A 23,374-nucleotide genomic window follows, 5' to 3' on the forward strand; every position below is an offset into this window, starting at 1 on the left:
GTGTCTGGTTGGAATAGGTGTGAAACCAACCACACACAGAGAGCGGGTAAACAACAGACAATCTGTGCACTGTTTTTCTCACATCTCCGGTCAAAGGTATCAAACAAATCTGCCAAGATAGCCACCACTGGACTCTCCTTGCTATGGTGATACGCGAGGAAAGCGTCAACGGCGGCTAAGTCCACCAAACCGTCCATGTTCGGAAAGAGGACAACCCCAAAAATTAACAATGCTAGTATATCCGCAAACGGGCCCCACTTCTCTTGGCTCGCCATATCCCTTGCCTTGCCTTCCAAGTATTTCCGTGGCAGGCCTACTACGCCGTTGCGAGTTTGCTTCATGGGATCCAACTCTCTTGCCGAATCCCCGACCACAGCTGCAATCTTGCTCAAGGAGGGAAGAAATCCGGTGAAAAGATACGGTTTTCTCCCCCCAAGAGGGCATCCTAGTATCTCCTCAAACTCTTCAATAGTCGGCACCATTTGGAAGTCCCCAAACGTGAAGCACCTCAATGGCTGGTCATAGTATTGGGCGAGGGATATGACAGCCTCCGTAAGGCTTGCCTTTGGAGAGGTCCCATCAATCGTCCCAATTCCTTGAGGCTGGTGACATCTAGACTTTTAACCTTGACTTGATAAAACCTTTTGCCGTTTTGATTTGTCCCCATCATTTACCTAAAAAAAGGGGTGGATCACGACTCCGACATGAATGATGCAATGCGTATGCATGAAACGGAAAGAAAACAACACAAAGGGGTAATTCACACATACGAGACTGCAGAGATCCAATTTTAATGCTACGTTTTGGGCATGATGGCGCCTCGACGTAGCATTAAAAAGGTTACGTATTACTCTAAAGAAACCAAACATCACTAGCAAAACTATGAACTAGTGCCATTTACCAAAAAATGCATGAGAACGAATGGCATGGAGCGTGTTTGCTCTTTGCCCCTATTTGGGAACCTATAGAACAATATCTAGGGGTCTCTAATAACTACTCCCCAACAATTCATAACTCACACGGCTGTTTTCTAGAGGTATCATCACTCAAGATAATAATATTGTGGCGGTATGGAATACCAACGACAACACATTATAAAGAGAGAAAGCTCTAGACGAGGTTTCACTATTATCAAGCAAGTCGGAGACCTAGCATGATGATAGATTCACCTCCACTCCTTAAATTCCCATGAACTCGAGTATAGGGCTCCCTTTTTTTTTTACTCAAACCCGTGGGTGCTTAGAATGCAGTGTAAAGAATGCAAAATAGACAAGAGTTATTTACATTTTACACAGTTCAACAAATGCACACACGAAGTTTCACAAATCCACAATTCCTTAAAATAGGCCTAACTCACAAAAAGGTCCCCAGTGGAGTCGCCAACTGTCGCAACGTGCCCTTTTGCGGGCGAGGCTCACGGGTGCGCTTTCCAAAGGAGGAAAGATGCACGGAGTCGCCACCAACGTTTATTTGTGGAAAACGTCGGAAAAACCGAAGGAAACCGGTCAAAATGAAAATTCTAAGTTCGAGAGTTGTATTTACGCTTAAGGAAGGTATTAGCACCTCTCACGTTTGTCTCAAAGGACAACAGCCTATTTTTTAGAATTGTGGAAATTGTGTTACCTTAACTTTTAGTTCTTTTTATTTTTTGAGGTCGACAAAAGCGGGGCTTTTGCTCCTATGTACCCTCCATCAAATAGGAAATCAGACCTACATAGTTCTTCCTTATGCGTGAATCAAGTGATTCTTTTTACTTGAAGGGTGGTCATTTTAAGGCGTTGGACCTTAAAAATGATCCATTTTACTTGGTAAGAAACTGAAATGATAAACTTTCAAAACCCCTATTTTTTGTGGACGAGCTTGACTATGCGAGTTGATTTTAGCCTTAGTTTCACTTTAGTTATTAGTCAATTCAATTAAGAATGAGAAATCCCAAAGAGAAAACGTCCGATTGATTTTTCGCTTTATTTTACTAAAAGGTATTTTTTTTATTATTATATTATTATTTTACCTCTTTTTTTATTTCCAACGTGGTTACGGCACGACCGAACGGTCAGAATTCATTTTAACAGAAATTAACGGATGATACAATTCAAATAATCGGTGGAAATTTATTTTATTTTTAGATTAGGCGAGAAATGACTTAAATAAATGACTGAAGCACATTAAAAAGGGGTATAGAAAGCGAATGAAAACGAGAATAAAAATACATGAAACAAAATGTGGACCACCACGGGTACGTAGAATGAATTGAAAAGCTCGGCTTGAGGTACTTACCCGTTGAAGACTGAAGAAAATGAAGAACGAACGATGAATGTTGAAGAACGGTCGAGAATCTTCGCGTAATTACTCACGGAAACGTTACGGAAGCGCCTCGGCTTAGATTTTCTTCACGGAAACAATTTTCCTCAGCAATTTCGAGAGAATAAGAAGTGCCAAGAAGGCTGAACCCCTTCTCCCTTCACTCCTCTCCCTATTTATAGCAAAATAGGGGAGGAGCTTGCCACCCAGCTCGCCCAGGCGAGCAAGGTTGCTTCCTCCAGAAGCAACAGCCTTCTGGAGGAAGAATCTGGAAGGCCCAAGTGGGCCTGATTGCTATTTGCACCCCCTTTTTTACTAAATGCACCCCCTTTACCTTTTTTGGTAATTCTTTTTCCGTAACGTTACGAAACTTTACGAATTTCGTAACGATACTTATTTTCCTTCGGCAAGGTTACGAATCCTTACGGATTATGTATTTACTCTTTTTTAGCTTTCGAAGAAGTTACGAAAACTCACGGATTGCGAAAAACACCTCCTTTCGATTTCCGTCATATTACGGAATTTTCACGGATCGCGTAAGCCTACTTCCTTTTGATTTTCGGCACGTCTCGGGACCTCACATATTGTGCAACAAAGGGTGCCAAGTATCTCGAAGCGGCCAATCAAAGTTTGTATATCATCAAATAATAATCCCCGGACGAAATTAGGGTATGACATGTACCATGAGATGTCTGCGGGGGTTTGACCCATGCGGGCGCCGAAGTGACGGCGTGGGCATCTCCCTCCTTCCTTTTTGCCCCAGTTGCTCCAATTCTTTTAACATTGGCACTTGTGGAGGAAACGTAATCGAACTTCCCTCCTTTCTACCCTACTTCGATTCTTTCCCCGGCGAATACTAGGTCCACGAAGCTGGACGACATGTAACCTACCAACTTCTCATAGTAAAACACTGGCAAGGTGTCTACTGCGTTTGGGGGTTGCTGTTGTGCCCCTGTGTACTCTTCTCTTGTCCTACTGCGTTTGGGGGAGGATGGTGTGCGGTAGCTAGGAGAGTTGGGTCTGCTTTGGCAGCCAAACTGACAGCGGCAGCGATGGCCACGTTTTTCTCCATGAGTTGCCTCATTCCTAGCATGGCCTCCATCATAAAAGCCATTTGTTTTTTCAAAGCCGACATGTCGGCTTTCATCTGTTCCTGTGTCTCCTCTTGATCACCCATCATTCTTGATTTGGATCTGGTGCGATAGGGATGCCTTGGGGCGTGTTTAGTTATGGTGTTTTTCCTAGAAAAACCAAACGCAAGGAGTAGGTAAAAATTATGAATGCATGCTAGGGATAGAATGCATGAGTGATTTGATTCACACTGACTTTTTGGAATAAAAACATGGGATAAACTTATTTTATTAAAAAAGTTTATAACTAGTCAAGATCTGAGTGACAATACAAGTTCCCTAGCGGTTTCTAATTATATGGGCCATTAGATCTATCATATGCTGACAATAGCCGAGAAGTCTGTGGATCTCCTCGGGGGCGAAGTAGGTGTCCGCCATTGACTTGGCCTTGGCTAGCAATCGGGGAAGCTCTTGACTCCCATTCAAGGTAAGGTCAAATCGGTCCATCCACATTATTGCCTCCTGATGTAGCGAATCGATCACCCTTCCTCTAGCCTCCTTTTCCGCGTACACTTGGCATACTCGTCTGCCACTTTTTGCTCGTGGGCCACGACTAGATTTAGTTCTTCTTGGTACTTGGTGATAATAGCTAACATGTTGGTCTCTGTCTCGCATAAACGCTGAGACAAACTTCTTTTGGACCTCGAGCAAGCCTTCAATTATTCTTTCAATATCAAATTGTCTACTCTTGATTGGTCCCTTTCCTCTCTTCGGAGTTTAAGCTCGTTGTTGCTACCCCACAGAGCCCCTCGGAATTTGTTCCGGCCGTGTTCTTCCCTACAAGCCCTCTTGGTTTCTTGTTCCAAGGCTTTGGTGGTAGCCACATTTACATCTCTCAGTTCGGTATTCTCCTTTCGGATTTTCAGAGCCGCTGATTTGAACCTTTCTTTAATTGTTTGGGCTTGCTCGAGTTCCGCCCTAAGGGCCTGCACTTCTTTGTCTTCCTCCGATGCCTCAACTTCCTCTCTTTTAGCGGTTCTCAAACTTGGAAGCCAATCCAAACCTTGCACGTGGGCTTTTAACCACTTATGATAGCCACCGATGGGCCCATTGTTACTGCCCCTGAGTTCCTTGTCCTTCTTTTACAACACCTCCCATACCTTGCGGACCTTCTGAAGTGTCTCCACGTTGGTCTTATTGAAGCCTCGTGAAATGACAGGCGCGAGCTCATCCTCTAGTGGCACCCCTCTCATAGGGTAGCCAAGTTGTCTTATAGCAAGAACGGGATTGTAGCTGATGCAACCTCTCATCCCCATCAAGGGAACATTTGGTAATCCTCCGCATGAAATAAGAACTCCGGTTCTTCCTTCCTTCCATCAAGGGAACCAGTTGACAGATGCTCCTTCTTTGCTTGCTAAGAGTTGGTTCCAATTTGCCCCTCCTTTCTCTGTGCATGAACGGTGGCTTTCTAGCGGGCAAGCATGCCTCACCTCTTGGCGAAAAAGGTGTGAAACTAACCATACATAAAGAGCTGGAGTACAGCAAACAATCCTTTTATTGCTTTTTTCACATCTTCAATCAAAGGTGTCATATAAGTCGGCTAGCATGGCGACAACCGGGCTTTCCTTGTGGTTATGATAGGCAAGAAAAGCGTCGATTGCTGCTAGGTCCACCAACCCATCCACATTCGAAAAGAGGACTCCTCCGAAGATCAACAGTGCGAGAATATCTATGAATGGGGCCCACTCGCCTTTACCTGCCAAGATTCTTGCTTTTGCCTCTAAATATTTTCTCAGTATTCCAACCACCCCATTTTCGACTTGCTTCCTGTGGTCTAATTCCTGCGCCGAGATTTGGACTATCTTGGAAATTCTAGCTAATGAGGGATAGAACCCTGAGAAGAGGTATGGTTTCCTTCCCCCTAGAGGGCATCCTAGGATCTCTTCAAATTCTTCTACCATAGGTGATAGCTGAAAGTCCCCAAAGGTGAAGCACCTCAACGGCTGATCATAATACTAGGCAAGGGAGGCAATGACCTCTGTGGAGACTTCTACTGTGGCTAAGTCCCAGATTTTACCGTAAGCTTTGCGAAAAGCTTGCTGCTGGAGCTGACCCATCAACTGCCCTAACTCTTTTAGACTGGTGGTCCCTAGGCTCTTGACCTTGACTTGATAGAACCTCCTTTTAAGTGAAGGCATTTGACTTGATCCCATGTTTTACTAAAGTGAACAAAAAATCGGTGCGAATTAAAACTCTGACATCTATCATGGGTGGAATGGATGAATGCATAAAACACAGATGCGATTTATGAATACGGGAGCCCGAGAAATTGTCTCCTTCTTAGATACAACGTCTTGGGGTAGCAAAGTACCCGACGCATGTATTTAAGAAGGTGGTACGGACCTCCGTTGGTTTGACAAAGAGAGGGGACCAAAACAGAATCCGTGCGTGATGCATATGCGAAAGGCACAACACAGGAGTGTACAGTATGACAATATTCACAAAATATAAGCAAAAGAGTACATGACACTTATGCATGGCAGTGTGAAAAAATGGCACGCAGCGTGTCCGCTTCGTGCCCCTATTCAAGGGACCTATATGGGAGAGAGCTAAAAAGGTTTTTAGTGATAATCCCCAAGGTGGTCATATCCCTCTTGATGGTCTCTAGCGGTATCATCCTCTTCGAACAACATATTGCAGCAGTAGGGACTACTAGCAACAATATGTTATCAAAGAGAAAAACTCTAGATGAGGGTTCACTGTAATCAAGCAAGTCGGAGACCTAGCATGATCACAGATTCACCTCCACTCCTTATGTTCCCATGAACCCGGGTATAGGGCCCTTTTTTAATTCACTGTGTGTGCAAATAGTGTTGGTGTTTGTGTGCATCAAATGAATAAATATTTACCTCATGCATACATTTTAAAACGCACTAAAAGCATCAAAGAGTTATATACACAAGAACATAAGAAAAATAAAGGGAAACCAACAAAGGAGAAAGTCATGATAAAAACATTGGACAAGATTAAATGGCCTAACTCTCTAAAAACACTCCCCAGTGCAGTCGCCAACTGTCGCAACCTACCCTTCGGCGGGAGGGCGACACGTGACTCGCGGGGGCGTGTTCCAAGAAAGGAATACGCGTGGAGTCGCCACCAACGTTTATTTGAGGAAAACGTCGGAAAAACCGGAAAAGACATGATCTACGAACTCTAAGTGAAAGGTTCGGGAGTTGTATTTATGCACGGGGAAGGTATTAGCACCCCACACGTCCGTCACAAGGGACGGCAGCCTTTAATCAAATGTGCAAATATGACTTCAATTTATGTTATTTTCCCCTTTTATGTTCTTATGTCTTTTTATGCCTTTTTATATTTTTATCTTTTTGTGGTCGACAAGGGTGTTTCCCTTTGCTCCTACGTATTCCTCAATTGCGATGAGAAAATCAGACCTACGTAGTTCTTTTGTGAACAAAGCGTTTTGGTTATTTTTTTTTCCTTTTTTGCAAGATATGTTTTTTTTTTTTAATGAAAGGTCATTTAAGGCGTGGGACCATTAGACAATCTTTCGATTCTTTTGAAAAGTTAGAAAACATTAAGGCATTGGACCATTAATGATTTATTTATTTTTGAAAGAGGTAACAAAGTTACATATTGATTTCAGGTTTTTTAGAAATCTACACTTAACCAATAAAAACGGAAAAGACCATTTCAAGGCATTGGACCTTCGAAAATGGCTTTTTTAGGCGATGACAAAAGTTTGGTTTATGAATTGATTTTAGCCTTATTTTCACTTTGGTTATTAGTCGATTCGATTTAAGAAAGAGAAATCCAAAAGAAAAACGTCCGATTGATTTTTTTTGATTTATTTTACTAAAAGATATTTTTTATTATTATATTATTATTTTACCTCTTTTTGGTTTCCAACGTGGTTACGGCATGACCGAACAGTCGGATTTCATTTTAACAGAAATTAACGGATATTACAATTGAAATGATCGATGGAAATTTATTTTATTTTTTGATTAGGCGAGAAAATGACTTAAGTAAATGACTAAAGCACGTCAAAGGGGGTATGGAAAGTAAATTAAATGAAAATAAAAGTACGCGAAACAAATGAGGACCACTAAGGGTACATAGAATGAATTGAAAAGTTTGATTTCGGGAACTTACCGGTTGAAGACCGAAGAACGAACGAAGAACGTCAAAGAACGGATGAAAATCTTCGCAAAATCACCCATGGAAACGTTACGGAAACATTACGGAAGCGCCTCGGCTTGGATTTTCTTTACGGAAACAATTTTTTTCACTAATTTCAAGTGATCTCGAAATACCAGGAGGGCTGAACATTTTTCTCCTTCACTCCTCCCCCTATTTATAGGAAAATAGGGGAGGAGCATGCCACCCAGCTCACCCAGGCGAGCTAGGTTGCTTCCTCCAGAAGCAACGGCCTTCTGGAGGAACATCTTGGAAGGCCCAAGTGGGCCTGGTTGCTATTTGAACCCCCATTTTTACTAAATACACCCCTTTGCTTTTTTGGTGATTCTTTTTCCGTAATGTTACGAAATGTTACGAATTTCATAACGATACTTGTTTTTTTTTCCGTAAGGTTACGGAAACTTACGGGTAATGTAATTACTCCTTTTTTAGCTTTCAGAATGTTACGGAAACTCACTGATTGCGTAACAATACTTCCTTTTGATTTTCGGCATGTTACAGAATTTCACGGATTGCGTAACAATGCTTCCTTTTGATTTCTGGCATGTCTCGGAACTTCACGTATTGTGCAACAAAGGGCACCAAGTACCTCGAAGCGTTCAACCAAAGGTTGCATGCCATCAAACAATAGTCCCCGGACGAAATTAGGGTATGACAGGTAGATTTCGGGCCCATGGGCTAAGTATGAGCCCACTTATCTTTGTACATATTAGATTAAGGTTTCATTATTTTTGGACCTTGTATTTAGGGCTCCATAATATAGGTAGGGTACCCTAGAAATGTAGGATTTTTCAGCCCTTGTATTTTAGGGCACCTAGACTAGTTTTTGTATTAGGGGTAGTTTTGTAAATTCATATGCATTAACTGAATATTTGATGTGTGTGTTGGGAAATAAATTTAATTGAATTGGGAAAAGCCCAATTCAATTAAATTTTAGAGGGGAGGTGAGCATTTGCTTGCTACACCTCATTGCTACATCATATAGTCACACTTTGTGCATGTCCTTCATACTTTACATGCCTCATGACACCTAAGCACACTTAGTGGAGAATCTAGAACTTGATCTTGGATTAGTGGGCTGAACCATAGCAAAAATTCACTAATATTAATTAGTGAAATTTTGGCTCTACAATTTGGCTCCACAGATTCAATTTGGACCTCATTTGAGGCACAAAATTTCATGCTCCTTCTCTCCCTCTCCCTCCACTCATATTCTCCTACCTTCAAGCTCTTATCCATGGCTTCCTATGATGGTGAGCTTCTTCTTGACTCATCTTCTCCTTGAAGTGGCATCTCCAATCATCTTTCTTCCTTCTCCATTCCACTTCAATTGATCTTCAAGAAGCAAAGGACTCCATTGATGAAGAAGATCCAAGGCCTACAACTCCATGATGTGCCATCATTTTCTTCTATTTTCTAAAGCCTTTTTGCACCATTTTAATTACTGATTGGTCTTAATTGTCAATTAATCAGGCAGTTCTATTATTTGGGCTCATTTAGCTAATTTGGTGTTTTTAATCTAATTTCAGGAATTAATGAAACATTGGGCTTAATCCGGATTTTGGTTATGGACTTGAAGAGGGCAAATAAAGCAGCGCTTACCTTAGTTAATTTCTAATTAGGAAATTTCGCAATTTTATTTTATGTTGTTCAGTGTTTATTTCGTTTTGGGCCAGAGTATTGTAATAGGGCCCAGTGACTTTGAGTGACTCTTTTTAAATAGCAGCCTTGGGATTCGTGCAGGGCATTCTGTTATGCTATTTTCATTATTCAGAGCTTTGGTTTTAGGTTTTCACGTTTTTCTGTTCCCTTGTTACAGTTTTCGTTCTTAATGCAAATTTCCGTTTTCTGCTTCTAATTACGAGTTCATTCTTGCTTCTTCTTCTACTTTCATTTACGTTTCTGTTCATTTATGTTTTTGTGCACGGTTCATGTTTCATTTGCGTTTTCTGTTTGAATCCATGGAAGGCTAGATTTTCTGGTGTTGTTTCCTTTTGAGGACGAAGCCTAACTCTCTTTGAGGTTTCGCTTGTAATATGATTTCCTGGCAGTTTTCCCTTCACCAGTTATCCCAATTTCGTGAATATTAATCAGTGCACGCTTCGTGTTCGATTAATTGCCTCTGAGCCTAACTTGCGTTCATGCTTAATGGACGAAGGGCTAACTGGTGTATGTCGTGCCTAATCACGTATTGAAAACCCTAAGTTGATTTTCGCTTAGTAAATTGAAATAGGGTTGGATTAAGTGGTTGACTGTTAAGGACGAAATCTCCATAACCCAGGATAAGAGAATGGCTTCTGAATCAGAGGAAACAACCCGTTTTTAATATTAGTAGTTTCGCATTCCAGTTCACTTGTTCTGCTCTTTAATTACCAAACAACCAAACCCCCCCCCAATCGTTATTGTTATTGCAAGTATATTATGAACATTTGGTTTGTCACTGCTCGTTGGGAAACGACCTAGGATCACTTCCTAGTTACTGCATTTTCATGTTTATTTGATTCGGGTACGGCCTCGATCAAATTTGGCACCGTTGCCAGGGAGCAGTGTCCAAAGGTTCATAATAGCTAGCTAGTGTTGTGTGTTCAATCCTTTCGTGTTTTATGTTTAAATTGTTAGTATTGTGTTAGTATGTGTGTTAGTGTTGTTTAGTGTCCTGGTATTTTGTTTAATGTGTGTTCTGTTTCAGTTTTCCCATTAAGAGTTTCCCCTGTTTCAGTCTTGGGTGTTTTGCTGTGAAGATTGTGCTTGCGGCAAAACAGAGTAGTAGTAGAAATCAATTAGAGACGGATTTTAGCGACCACCCATGCTGAATTATTTGAGATTTTTTGTTTTAGTAGCTAGGGTTGTTATTTTTGGCTGAATTTTTTGTGGTAACTTCTTTTAATCCATATTTTGTGGGAAAAATAGCTAGAGCCTTTAGTTTGGTCAGATTTGAAAGTTCCAAAATACTTGCAAATTTTGTGTTTGTCAAAACTTCAAACGGCCATAACTTTTGCTCCGGTTATCAGAATCGCAATTATTATATATGCATTTGGGGTAGAAAAAAATTTCCTACACCATGGCAGCCTGCCATAGGCCGGCTGAGGTCTCCATCGTCCAAAAAAAGCAATTCTGTCAAAAGTTTTTTATTTTTCAAGTTTTATTCACTTATTTTTCTTCACTTACCCTTTTTAGCTTTCATAGTTAGACTTTGAATTTTTGTCTGAAATGTTTTGTGCTATCTTCTCATCATTTTATAAGGTTGCTCACAAAATTTCAAGTCATTTGGACATCATTTGAGGGTAGCTGTAGTTCAAACCTACACCTTTATTTACATGATAAGGCAACTAGTTGTGTGCATTCTGAATGTAGTGTATGACTAGAGGCAATCCATCTGACTTACAACCCTTTGATCCTGAGATAGATAGGACATTTCATAGATTATTTAGGCATCATTTTATACCTTTTGATCATTCTGAGCATTCCATTACTGGTGAATTTGTGCATTCTGTTACTGGTGATTTTGAACATCCTGATCTTGAGCATTATAATTTTGAGCATTCTGATTCTGAGCATTCTGATTCTGAGCATTCTGATTTTGCACATTCTGAGAACATGGCACAACCTCCACCCCGTGAGAGGACTCTAAGGGAAATGGCTGCACCTGATTTCACCTACGAAAGCTTGTGCATCCAATACCCTGATGAGGATGTCCCATATGTTCTTAAAACTGGACTGATTCATTTGCTTCCAAAGTTTCATGGCCTTGCAGGTGAAGACCCGCACAAACATTTGAAGGAATTTCATATTGTCTGCTCCACCATGAAACCCCCAGATGTCCAAGAGGATCACATATTTCTGAAGGCTTTTCCTCATTCATTAGAGGGAGTGACAAAGGACTGGCTGTATTACCTTGCTCCAAGGTCCATCACGAGCTGGGATGACCTTAAGAGAGTATTCTTAGAAAAACTTTTCCCTACTTCCAGGACCACAGCCATCAGGAAAGATATCTCAGGTATTAGACAACTTAGTGGAGAGAGCCTGTATGAGTACTGGGAGCGATTTAAGAAACTATGTGCCAGTTGCCCTCACCATCAGATTTCGGAGCAGCTTCTTTCTCCTATATTTTTATGAAGGACTCAGCAATATGGAGAGAAGTATGATAGATGCTGCCAGTGGTGGAGCCCTTGGAGACATGACTCCTGCTGAAGCCAGAAATTTAATTGAGAAGATGGCTTCCAACTCCCAACAGTTTAGCGCCAGAAATGATGCCATAGTCATTAGAGGCGTGCATGAGGTAGCTACAAGCCCATCTGCATCATCTGAAACTAAGAAGCTTGAAGGCAAACTGGATGCATTTGTTAACTTGGTAACCCAGCTGGCCTTGAATCAGAAATCAGTACCTGTCGCAAGGGTTTGTGGTTTGTGCTCCTCTGCTGACCACCATACAGACCTTTGCCCTTCCATGCAGCAACCTGGAGCAATTGAGCAACCTGAAGCTTATGTTGCAAATATTTACAATAGACCTCCTCAACCTCAACAGCAAAATCAACCACAGCAGAACAATTATGACCTCTCTAGCAACAGATACAACCCTAGATGGAGGAATCACCCTAATCTCAGATGGTCCAGCCCTCAGCAACAACAACAGGGGGTACGGAAAGTACCCCCTTGAATTGTATTATTCAAGACATTTGAGAATAAACAAACACAAATTGTAATTATCCAAGCCATAAGCAACAAAAACACTACTCTTGATTTCTAGGTTGAAATCGCTGGTGCTGGCAGCTTGAACATACGAACTTGTAAAAATTATTGGGAATTTGTCACTACAAATTTTGAGCTGAAATATTTACTGACATTTCTAGACCTCAGGACAAAAATTAAAAAAAGGAACCAAGTGATTTGGATAAAAGGAAAAAATACGAGAAATCACACAAGTTGGCAGGAAAATTAGGGTCTAGGAAAAAAAGGTGAAAGGGAAGTGTGCTTGTTGTTTTGGCTTGAAATTTGTTCTATAATTGGTGCCTATTTTATGCCAATCTAAGTTCTGAAATTTGAATTTAAAATTACTGTGAAATCAAGTGCCAAAACTAGAGGTTTCTTGAGTCTTATTTTTTTAGGTTTTTTACTCTACTCTAGAGCCATTATAGGTTTCTCTTTGAGTCCTAGCTTGCTTTTGTGTGCTTTTCATTGCTTTAAATTGTTTAATAATCCTTGAAAATTTGTCTTGTTAAAAATCTATTGGTTTAGCTTTCATTTCATTTTTTGGTCTTTGGTTATTGCTTGTCTCTTTCTTTTCTTGTTTGTGAGATGCCATATAGGGAATTGGAAAGGAGGATTGGTGCCATCCCTTGAAGAATTTGAGTCAAGAAGCAAGTGGCCAACCGCTTTAGGAGCTATTGTACTAAGAAGCACTCCAAATTGAGTGAGTCACCATAGAGAGAACAACCACCAAAATTGAGGACTGTTTTGTAATTTTATAATTGGCAATTTAGTTACCTTCATTGCTTTCAAGTTTTGTAACAAAAATGCCTTTCATTGGAAGTGTGTCTGGAGCCTCCAATAGGTTACCAAACTTCTATTTGTGTGCAATAATTTAGGCAATTTTCCTTTAGGATAGTGAGTATTTTGTTAGGAACCTTAAATGTTGTCATCCATACACTCCTAGGATCCACCTAGTTTACATTTCTTGCACTTTAATTTCTTGCTTACTTTCATAGCTTATTTTCTTTACTAGTCACGCCTAGTTTATCTTGTTAGTGCATAATACTTTCTTCTTGCTTATCATACTTATCTTGATTTCTTTTGACCTAGCTTTTACCTTTTGTAAACCCCCAACAAGAAAGAACCACAACTTAGGAACCAACATGAGTCATCATTTATCTAGTGTTAATGATGAGGGTACTAGTCATAAGGACCCTCTATCTAGAATCTTAGATGAGTTGAGTTCCCTCAAGTTATGGAAAGAAAAACTAGAAAGAAAAGAAAAAGGGAAAGAAAGGGTAGAAATAAACCAAGATGAGAGAGAACAAATAAGAGAGGAAGAAAGAAGGAAAATACTAAAATAATTAAGAAAAGAAAAACATGTCTCCTATAGTAGTCATGACCCTTGGAAGAGCCTAAGTGAAGAACTTCATGACTATTATGAAGGAAGGCATAGGTCACATCTTAGACCTCACTCCCATAGGAGAGAAAAGGAAAGAAAGCCTCAAGAGGCTAACATCAACCTCCCATACTTCCATGGGAAGGAATATGTAGAGGCTACTTGTTCGCTTCCCCACATAGTTCCTTTTTCTTAAATTTACAAACACTTATATCAAAAGGGAAGTGATATACCAGCAAGCGCACCAGGTTGTCAAGTATTTTAAATTAAAACGGAATGATCCGAGTATCCAACACAGGGAACTTGTTTATTTTGCAAAGCTTTGTTCAATAATCAGACATTTTGTTGACAAAAAATAATAATTGTGAATTGAAGTAAAAGTATGATATATCCTAATTAGAAAAACAGTAAAAGCAAGCAATTAAAAGTGACATCAGGGGTTTAAAAGCGTTCGGTCTTTCTAACAAATGAGTTGATGCATATAAAGATATTTCTCTAACTAAGAGTTTTCTTGTGTTCTATGTCGAAGACTAAAGTACTAAACCTCGATCCCTCGCAAGTTTAGACAAATTCAAACCAAACATCGTTTTCAAATCCCTCTTGTTGAACTAGATTTAATTCAAACAGAATTATACTCACAACATAAGAAAAAATAAAACCCTGCACTCTATCCCTAGTGATGCAGTTATCTAGCCCTGCTCTATCAAGTTCTAAGGAAACAGTACACTTCCCAGTGTTAAAGTTCCCTAACAATACACACTAGTGGGTGATCAGACCAAAGGCATGCAACAACAAAGAATTGATAGAAGCAAAGAACACATAAAACACACTTAATTTGATATGAAAAGTATTTACATCAACTGTTCATTAGAAATCCCCAACTAGGGTTCTAGCAATCCATTACAAGGAGACCTAAATTACATGATGTAAGCTCCATTGGAGCTTGTAGGCCTAGGATCTTCTTCATCAATGGATTCTTTTGCATGTTGGAAGATGAATGGCAGCGGAATGGAGAAAGGAAGAGAGAGAGGAGACGCCACTTCAAGGAGAAGATGAGTCTAGAAGAAGCTCACCACCATAGGAGGCTAGGGATAAGAGCTTGGAGGAAGAAGGAGATGAATGAGGGGAGAGGGAGAGAAGAGAACGAAATTTTGTGCTCTAAATGAGCTTTGAAATCTGATGTTTAATATTTAAATGATCAAAGTTCAAAAAAATGCACACACATGACCTCTATTTATAGCCTAAGTGTCACAAAAATTGGAGGGAAATTTGAATTTCAATTCAAATTTCACTTGAATTTGAAATTGAATTCGTGGAGCCAAATTTTGGAGCCAAAATTTCACTAATTATGATTAGTAAATTTTAGTTATGGTTCAGCCCACTAATCCAAGATCAATTCCAAGATTCTCCACTAAGTGTGCTTAGGTGTCATGAGGCATGTAAAGCATGAAGGACATGCATAAAGTGTGACTATATGATGTGGCAATGGGGTGTAGTAAGCAAATGCTCACCTCCCCCTCTAAAATTTAATTGGATTGGGCTTCTACCAATTCAATTAAATTTATTTCCAACCACACACATCAAATATTCACTTAGTGCATGTGAAATTACAAAACTACCCCTAATACAAAAACTAGTCTAGGTGCCCTAAAATACAAAGGCTGAAAAATCCTATATTTCTAAGGTACCATACCTACATTATGGAGCCCTAAATACAAGGCCCAAAAATAATGAAACCTTAATCTAATATTTACAAAGATAAGTGGGCTCGTACTTAGCCCATGGGCCCAAAATCTACCCTAAGACTCATAAGAACCCTAGGGTCTTCTCTTGCATCCCTGGCCCAATCTACTTGGAGTCTTCTATCCAATACCCTTGCGGGGTAGGATTGCATCATTCCCTCCCCCTTGAAATGTATTTGACCTCAAATCCCGAGGTTCTTGAAAACCCCTTTCCTGGCCATCTTCCCATAAGAGAATATAGTTCCTCACCAACTCAATGAGTGGTGCTACAAGTATAGAAAAATATGGGACAAACCTTTTGTAAAAGTTTTTTGAGATATTGAAGCCCCAAATTTCCCTTATACTTGGTGGAGTAGGCCACTCATGAATGACCTTTATTCTCTTAGGGTCCATGGGAAGCCCTTGATCACTATTTAAAAAGTTAAGGAAAGTAATGGAATAAATCATACCTTTTTCTTTATTTTCATGTTGATTATTCCTACAAAAAATTATGACAAACCTAAGGTGTCCCATATGAGTACCTAATTTTGTATTGAAACTAAAAATAAGAACAAACCTACCTAATGAGTCCCTATGTACACAAATCATGAAGTTATTGGGTGCACGAGTGATTTCACAAAAGAGGGTTGCACCACTCAAAACATTCATCATACCACCTATTTTAGGGATTTGGTGCCTAATAATACCTATTTTGGGCACCAACAAAGCACAAGGATTTAAGCTCTTGCGAGCCAAACCCTCATCCAACAACTCCTTTACTAGAGGAATAAACTCAAGCCCAAGAGGTGTGGCAATGCTAACAAGTGTCTTTTTACAAAGGAGAAAATGTGGAGGTTGTCTAAGAAGGGAAATTTCTTTAATATTTTTCTTTATTTCAAAAATGTCTTTCCTTCTTAGCTAACCTCTTGGAGGAGACACTTACCTTCTTACACTCCTCCTTAACCATTAAAGGTTTTCCTTCTTCTTGGGGGTAGATTTCTTCACTAGATTCTTCCCCTTTTGCTTCTTCACTTTCACTAGAGGAAGGTGAAGTAGTAGCCTCATATTGGCTACTATAAATGTCTTGGCTCCTCATAATCATGGTTTTCTTGGTGGGGCATTGAGAAGTAATGTGTCCTCTTCCAAGACATTTAAAGCACTTTATAGAGCTAGTCTTTTCTTGCATACTAGCCTTAGGGGGCTGCTTTTCTATTTTCTTCCCCTTATCATCATTGGGCTTAGAAGGTGCTGCCCCTAAGATGCCTAGACCTTGGTCTTTCTTTGGATAAGAATGAGAGCCATAAGATTTTAAAGTAAACTTTCTTTTAAGTTTTTGCTCTACCCTTATTTCCCAATCTAAGTAAGCCTCCACATTGTCGTTCCCATGGAAGTATGGGAGGTTAATGTTAGCCTCTTGAGGCTTTCTTTCATTTTCTCTTCTTTGGGAGTGATGTTTAGTATGTGAACTATGGCACCCTCTATAATAGTCACTAAGTTCTTCACTTAAACTCTTGCAAGAGTCATGACTACTAAAGGAGGCATGTTTTTCTCTTTTCATTTCTTTCATTATTTTTCTTCTTTCTTCCTCTCTTATTTTCTCTCTTTCATCTTGACTTATTTCTTCCACTCTTTTTTTACCTTTTTATTTTCTCTCTTGTTTTTCTTTCCACAACTTAAGGGATCTCAATTCATCTAGTATCTTATACAAGGGGTCCTTAGGAGTAGAACCCTCACCATTAACACTAGATGAAGAATGAAGACTTATGTTGGTTCCTAAGTTATGGTTCTTTCTTGTTGGGGGTTTGAAAAGAAAAGGTAAAATAAACTATGGTTGAAACTAGCCAAAATAAACACTAAAAGAGATGTGAAAGATAAGGTAAAAACTAATTGGTAAAAGGCAAGCTATCTAGGTGGTTTGACAATGGAGGGTAAATGAAATAAGCTATGAAAGTAAGCAAGAAATTAAAGTGCAAGAAATGCAAACTAGGCAGATCCTAAGAGTGTTTGGATGACCTCATTTAAGGTTCCCAACAAAAAACTCACTATCCTAAGGGAAAATTGCCTAAAATTATTACACACAAATGGAAGTAGGGTGACCTATTGGAGGCTCCCAACTTACTTCCAATGAAAGGCCTTTTTGTTACAAAATTTGAAAGCAAAACAAATTGCCAATTAAAAAATTACAAAAAAAAGTCCTCAATTGTGGTGGTTATTCTCTCTTTAGTGTTTCACTCAATTTGGAGTGCTTCTTAGTCCAATAGCTCTTAAGTTGGTTGTCCCCTTGCTTCTTGACTCAAATTCTTCAAGGGATGACACCAATCCTCTTTTCCAATTCCCTATATGGCAACTCACAAGCAAGGAAACAAAGAGACAAGCAATAACCAAAGACCAAAAAATTGAAATGAAAGCTAAACCAATAGAGTTTTAACAAGACAAATTTTCAAGTATTATTCAACAATTAAAGCAATGAAAAGCACATAAAAGCAAGCTAGGACTCAAAGAGAAACTTAGAATGGCTCTAGAGTATAGTAGAAAAACTCTAAAAAAAAAAGACTCAAGAAACCTCTAGTTTTGGCACTTGTTTTCACAATAATTTTCAATTGAAATTTCAGAAATAGGATTGGTATAAAATAGGCACCAATTATAGAACAAATTTTGAGCCAAAACAACAAGCACACTTTCCTTTCACTTTTTTTTTCCTGGACACTGATTTTTCTGCCAACTTGTGCGATTTTTCTTATTTTTTCCTTTAATCCAAATCGCTTGTTTCTTTTTTATAATTTTGGTCCAGATGTCTAGAAAATTCAGTAAAACTTTCAGCTGAACAAACGTAGTGAACAATTCCCAGTAATTTATACAAGTTCGTATGTTCAAGCTGCCAGCACCAGCGATTTCAACCTAGAAATCAAGAGTAGTGTTTATGTTGCTTAAGGCTTGGATAGTTACAATTTGTGTTTGCTTATGCTCAATTATCTTGAATAACACAATTCAATAGAGCTTAAGACTTATTTTGATTCACAAATCCAGTCACAACTCAGCACCACAACTCAACTTCATCATAGGCATCATGTAGGAAACTTAGAAAACAAAAAAAAAAGTTCAAGAACTAGACTACTTCTAGGAATTGATTTAGAACATGTTATGAACTAAATAACATGCATGAATTAGACTCAAAATTAAAAAGATAGGCTAAGAATGACAAGAATACATGAACAAATGTATCTAGAATTCAATCAACAAAATAAAATTCAGCACAAACTTAGAACATAATGTGACAATTACTATGACTAAACATGACTCTAAGACAATATGGATTAAGTGATTTACACTTAGATTTTTGTGTTTTTTTTTAATCAATATTTTGGAAGAAAATTTATATCTAAGGTTCAGCACAAGAATATTATGAATGAAAAATGATAGAACCTAAAATCAACACAAAAACAAGATTCAAGAGTAGATCTACAAAATTTGAATCATAGAAATGCATGAACAAGTGTAGATCTAAGATTTAATCGGTTTATTTTTTTTGAATCTACTCTAAACAGAACCAAACCACAAGAAAATGGAGGATATACATGGAGAATAAGATGAAGAACAAGGAATTAAAGAGAATTCACCAAACAAAAAGATAGAGGAAGCAAAAGAACATCACCTAGATGAAGATGCTCTTGATACCACATGATGTAAGCTCCATTGAGCTTGTAGGCCTAGGATCTTCTTCATCAATGGATTCCTTTGCTTCTTGGAAGATGAATGGCAGCGGAATGGAGAAAGGAAGAGAGAGAGGAGATGCCACTTCAAGGAGAAGATGAGTCTAGAAGAAGCTCACCACCATAGGAGGCCATGGATAAGAGCTTGGAGGAAGAAGGAGATGAATGAGGGGAGAGGGAGAGAAGAGCACGAAATTTTGTGCTCTAAATGAGCTTTGAAATCTGAAGTTTAATATTCAAATGATCAAAGTTCAAAAAAAATGCACACAAAAATTGGAGAGAAATTTTAATTTCAATTCAAATTTAACTTGAATTTGAAATTGAATTTGTGGAGCCAAACTTTGGAGTCAAAATTTCACTAATTATGATTAGTGAATTTTAGTTATGGTTCAGCCCACTAATCCAAGATCAATTCCAAGATTCTCCACTAAGTGTGCTTAGGTGTCATGAGGCATGTAAAGCATGAAGGACATGCACAAAATGTGACTATATGATATGGCAATGGGGTGTAGTAAGCAAATGCTCACCTCCCCCTCTAAAATTTAATTGGATTGGGCTTCTACTAATTCAATTAAATTTATTTCCAACCACACACATCAAATATTCACTTAGTGCATGTGAAATTACAAAACTACTCCTAATACAAAAACTAGTCTAGGTGCCCTAAAATACAAGGGCTGAAAAATCCTATATTTCTAAGGTACCCTACCTACATTATGGAGCCCTAAAATACAATGCCCAAAAATAATGAAACCTTAATCTAATATTTACAAAATAAGTGGGCTCGTACTTAGCCCATGGGCCCAAAATCTACCCTAAGACTCATAAGAACCTTAGGGCCTTCTCTTGCATCACTGGCCCAATCTACTTGGAGTCTTTTATCCAATACCCTTGCGGGGTAGGATTGCATCAACAATATCTACAGTGGTTATACAAAACTTGTGTTTGTCTCAAGAGAATTCAATCACGTGAAATGAATGTCTTAAAATGCTTCAATCAACAACCCTTCACAAAACATGCAGCTTTACAAAGATATGAACATTTTGATTAGGACTCACAACTGAAATAAGCTAGTAGGAATGGCAGATATCAAGGAAGGATCATTAACCAAGGCCTTATGGTCATTGTTTCACTCAAGTACAAGTGTTTAGGCTTATTTAATCATCAACAACTAACACAGATCTCAACCTTTGCAATTCATCTCATGTTATACAGTTATAAACACACAAATTGAATTAGAAGGACTTTTCTTTGGCTTGTAATGAGGCTAGGCTGCAATTAATTCATGGTTTTTCTAGGATGCAAAAGCTTAGATTCTAGGAGATCATTCATCCATAGATCAACTTTTTTTTTTCTTTTTATTCCCAATCCTATTACTTGCCCTTTGGCACTTAGCTTTATTATTATTAAATGGCAGCACACACACACTCTTATTTTATAATTACAGTTTTTTTAACACTTTGATACATTTGATTGTGTGTGCTGCTCTGCTCTTACCATTCCATTCCTTTTTACCCAGTAGCTCCCCCAAATTTGGGGCAAATTTTTCCTTGAACCAAGTCTTTCTATGAATGATGCTCTCCTACAACCTAAGACAAGGTAGCAGTAGATAAACTATGCAGGCTCAAGGTTCAATCAATCAAACATTTATTCAGCTCAAACTGGGTGTAAGGGATAAATCATTCATGCACATGGTCATCTTTCGGCTAAGTGGCTATTTGCAATCAAACATGGCCTTCATCATCCTCAAATTCATGCATTCATTCCATACTTCAGAGATTCATGCAAAAATCATTACCCAATGTTAATCGTTTCTCTCACAATTAAGATCACACTCTCACTGGGTTACAGTTAACGCATTGCTTCACAATCAATCTGACAAATCGACTAGCATTTTCAGTCATAATCCTAATTTCATGTTCTTTCACTTCTAATGATTGCATGCTTGATCAAGGCATATGATTTACACATTCCAATCCACTCAAATCATACAATTGCTTCATTCAAACTAATCACAAACACCGAATTTCAAATCAGACATCAAACCACTGAATATAATCAATGCATTGTTCAATCATTCTTTTATACAAGCTACCAAACAAAATATAACTATAAACTGAATTTAGAAACTGAACTAAAAATTAAAAATTGAAACATAAACATAAAATGTACTAAAGACGGAATAATAATAAAACTATTCAAAATGCATGAAATTTAAGATCATGTCAATCATCTTGCAAATGATCCTCTGCATGCTCATTCAGATCCAATACTGGTGCAGCTGGAGGGTCCTGAGCAAGAGGCTGATCAGGCACTAGTGCTGGTACAGATGACTCTGGGTCTTCAAGGACTGGAGTTGGTGATGGGGATGACTGTGGAACAAGCTCTGGTGATGCTGCTTCCTCCTGAGCAATCTCTGTGACTAGCTCATAAATGAATGGCTCAGGAGGGATGGGCTCGTCCTCCTCTGGCACAGGGTCTTGGGCTATGGAGGCCTCACCCCCTCCCGAAGGATAAGGCTGGACTCCTGGCCAAGCCACCTGGCTAAGGAACTCCTCCATGCTCATCATAGGTTACATGCCTGAGCTTTAAATCTCTGCATGATGGTCACCTATCCTCTGTGCAGGCTCTGCAACATAGCATATAATGTCTCTAAAGTAAAGGAAGATGGTCCTGTAGGAGGAGCTGTAATAGGAGCTGGTAAGGGTGCAGATGCATATGGGGTAGAAGAAGTTGGAACTGTAGTGGAAGGAGCAGCTGATGGGGGAATCTCAGAAGATGGGAGAGTCTCTGACCTCTTCCCCTTGGTCTTGCGAGGCCCTCTCAAAGTGACTGAGGGGTCATCGAGGTTGCAACAGTTTTTCTTCAGATAAGCTAAATTAATGGCTGGACTAAGACTCTCAAAATATAATGAATCAGAAGTGACTCCCCGGGTTTTGCATAAAGGAGTGATGAGGGCAGGGAAACCCATCCTCGAGGAGTCATGCTCATGTTGTGCAATCATAGAAATCTGACTTGAGATAATATACCCCAAGTTCATGTCCATCTTCTGAATGATGTCTAGATCAACCTAGCCTTATCCAGTGTGATGTCAGAAGTGTGAGAAGTAGGGGCCAGGTTGGAGAATGAAAGAACGCTTCATGTCTGAGCAAGAGTGGTGTTAGTCGGTGAATACAACTAACTTTTGTGTATAAAACTTATGTAAATTGTATCAAACTCCTCCAATTTATGGTTATTTTGTAGTGTTATAATTACATTTTGTTAAAGATAGGTAATAAATACGTAGTACTCCCATTTTGTGTATTTAATAATCATTTTCTCTCAATTTCAGGATAATTAGGAAAGTTTTGAATTGCTGATCTTCACCCTCTCACTAAGCCAATCTGCTGGCTTAGTGAGCTATCCATTGAGCGCAACATTCCTCGGCTAAGCGTGAGGAAGAATCTGGAAGAAGGATGAGCTATGCTTGTTTGCTGAGCGAAGGGCCATACCGCTAAGCGCATCGCTTTGGTGTAAATCATGAAGATTTTGATGATGTCAAAAAGATCAAGCCTTCGATAATGCTTGTTATCATCAAAAAGGGGGAGAATATAAATCATGCAGGTTTTGATGATATCAAGAAGAATTTGCTTGAGAAAGGGGGAGAATGTACATCATGCAAGCATTGATGGTGTAAAGAAGAAATCACATGTTTGTCATCATCAAAAAGGGGGAGAATGTGAATGTATGTATACATGATTTTGATGATGTCAAAGAAGAATCTAATAAGGCTGCTTGAAATGATATGCATTTGCTTCAAGAATAATTCAAGATTGCTTCAACAAACAAAGCCTTGTTTCAAGATTCACTAAAGACCAAGCCTTGCCTTAAAACAAAGTGCTTTCAAGACATCCAAGGCTCTGGTAATCGATTACACACTCTAGTAATCGATTACCAGGAAGTGTAATCGATTACCAGAAGACAGGGTTGAGAAATAGCTGTTGAAAAGGATTTTGAATTTTAATTTTCAACATGTAATCGATTACCATATGTCTGTAATCGATTACTAGCAACGAAACTTCTGAAATTCAAATTCAAAAGTCATGACCCTTCAAATTATAATTGTGTAATCGATTACACAAACATTGTAATCGATTACCAGTGGAGAGTTTTCTGAAAATCTGCCAACAGTCACATCTTTTCATTGGATTTGTGAATGGCCATCAAAGGCCTATAAATAGGTGACTTGGGCATGAATTTTATGAGAGAGTTTTGCTTGGCAAAAAT

General features: G+C 39.0%; 1 non-coding gene across 1 annotated transcript; it reads right to left on the reverse strand.

Annotated features, from left to right (window-relative positions):
- Positions 1-11,564: 11,564 nt before the first annotated feature.
- LOC113000516 (small nucleolar RNA R71) lies at positions 11,565-11,671 on the reverse strand. Its single transcript, XR_003265849.1, has one exon. It is a non-coding gene; the product is annotated as a small nucleolar RNA R71 (small nucleolar RNA).
- Positions 11,672-23,374: the final 11,703 nt, after the last annotated feature.

Source organism: Glycine max, chromosome 19 (assembly GCF_000004515.6).
Source record: "Glycine max cultivar Williams 82 chromosome 19, Glycine_max_v4.0, whole genome shotgun sequence".
Lineage (NCBI taxonomy): Eukaryota > Viridiplantae > Streptophyta > Magnoliopsida > Fabales > Fabaceae > Glycine > Glycine max.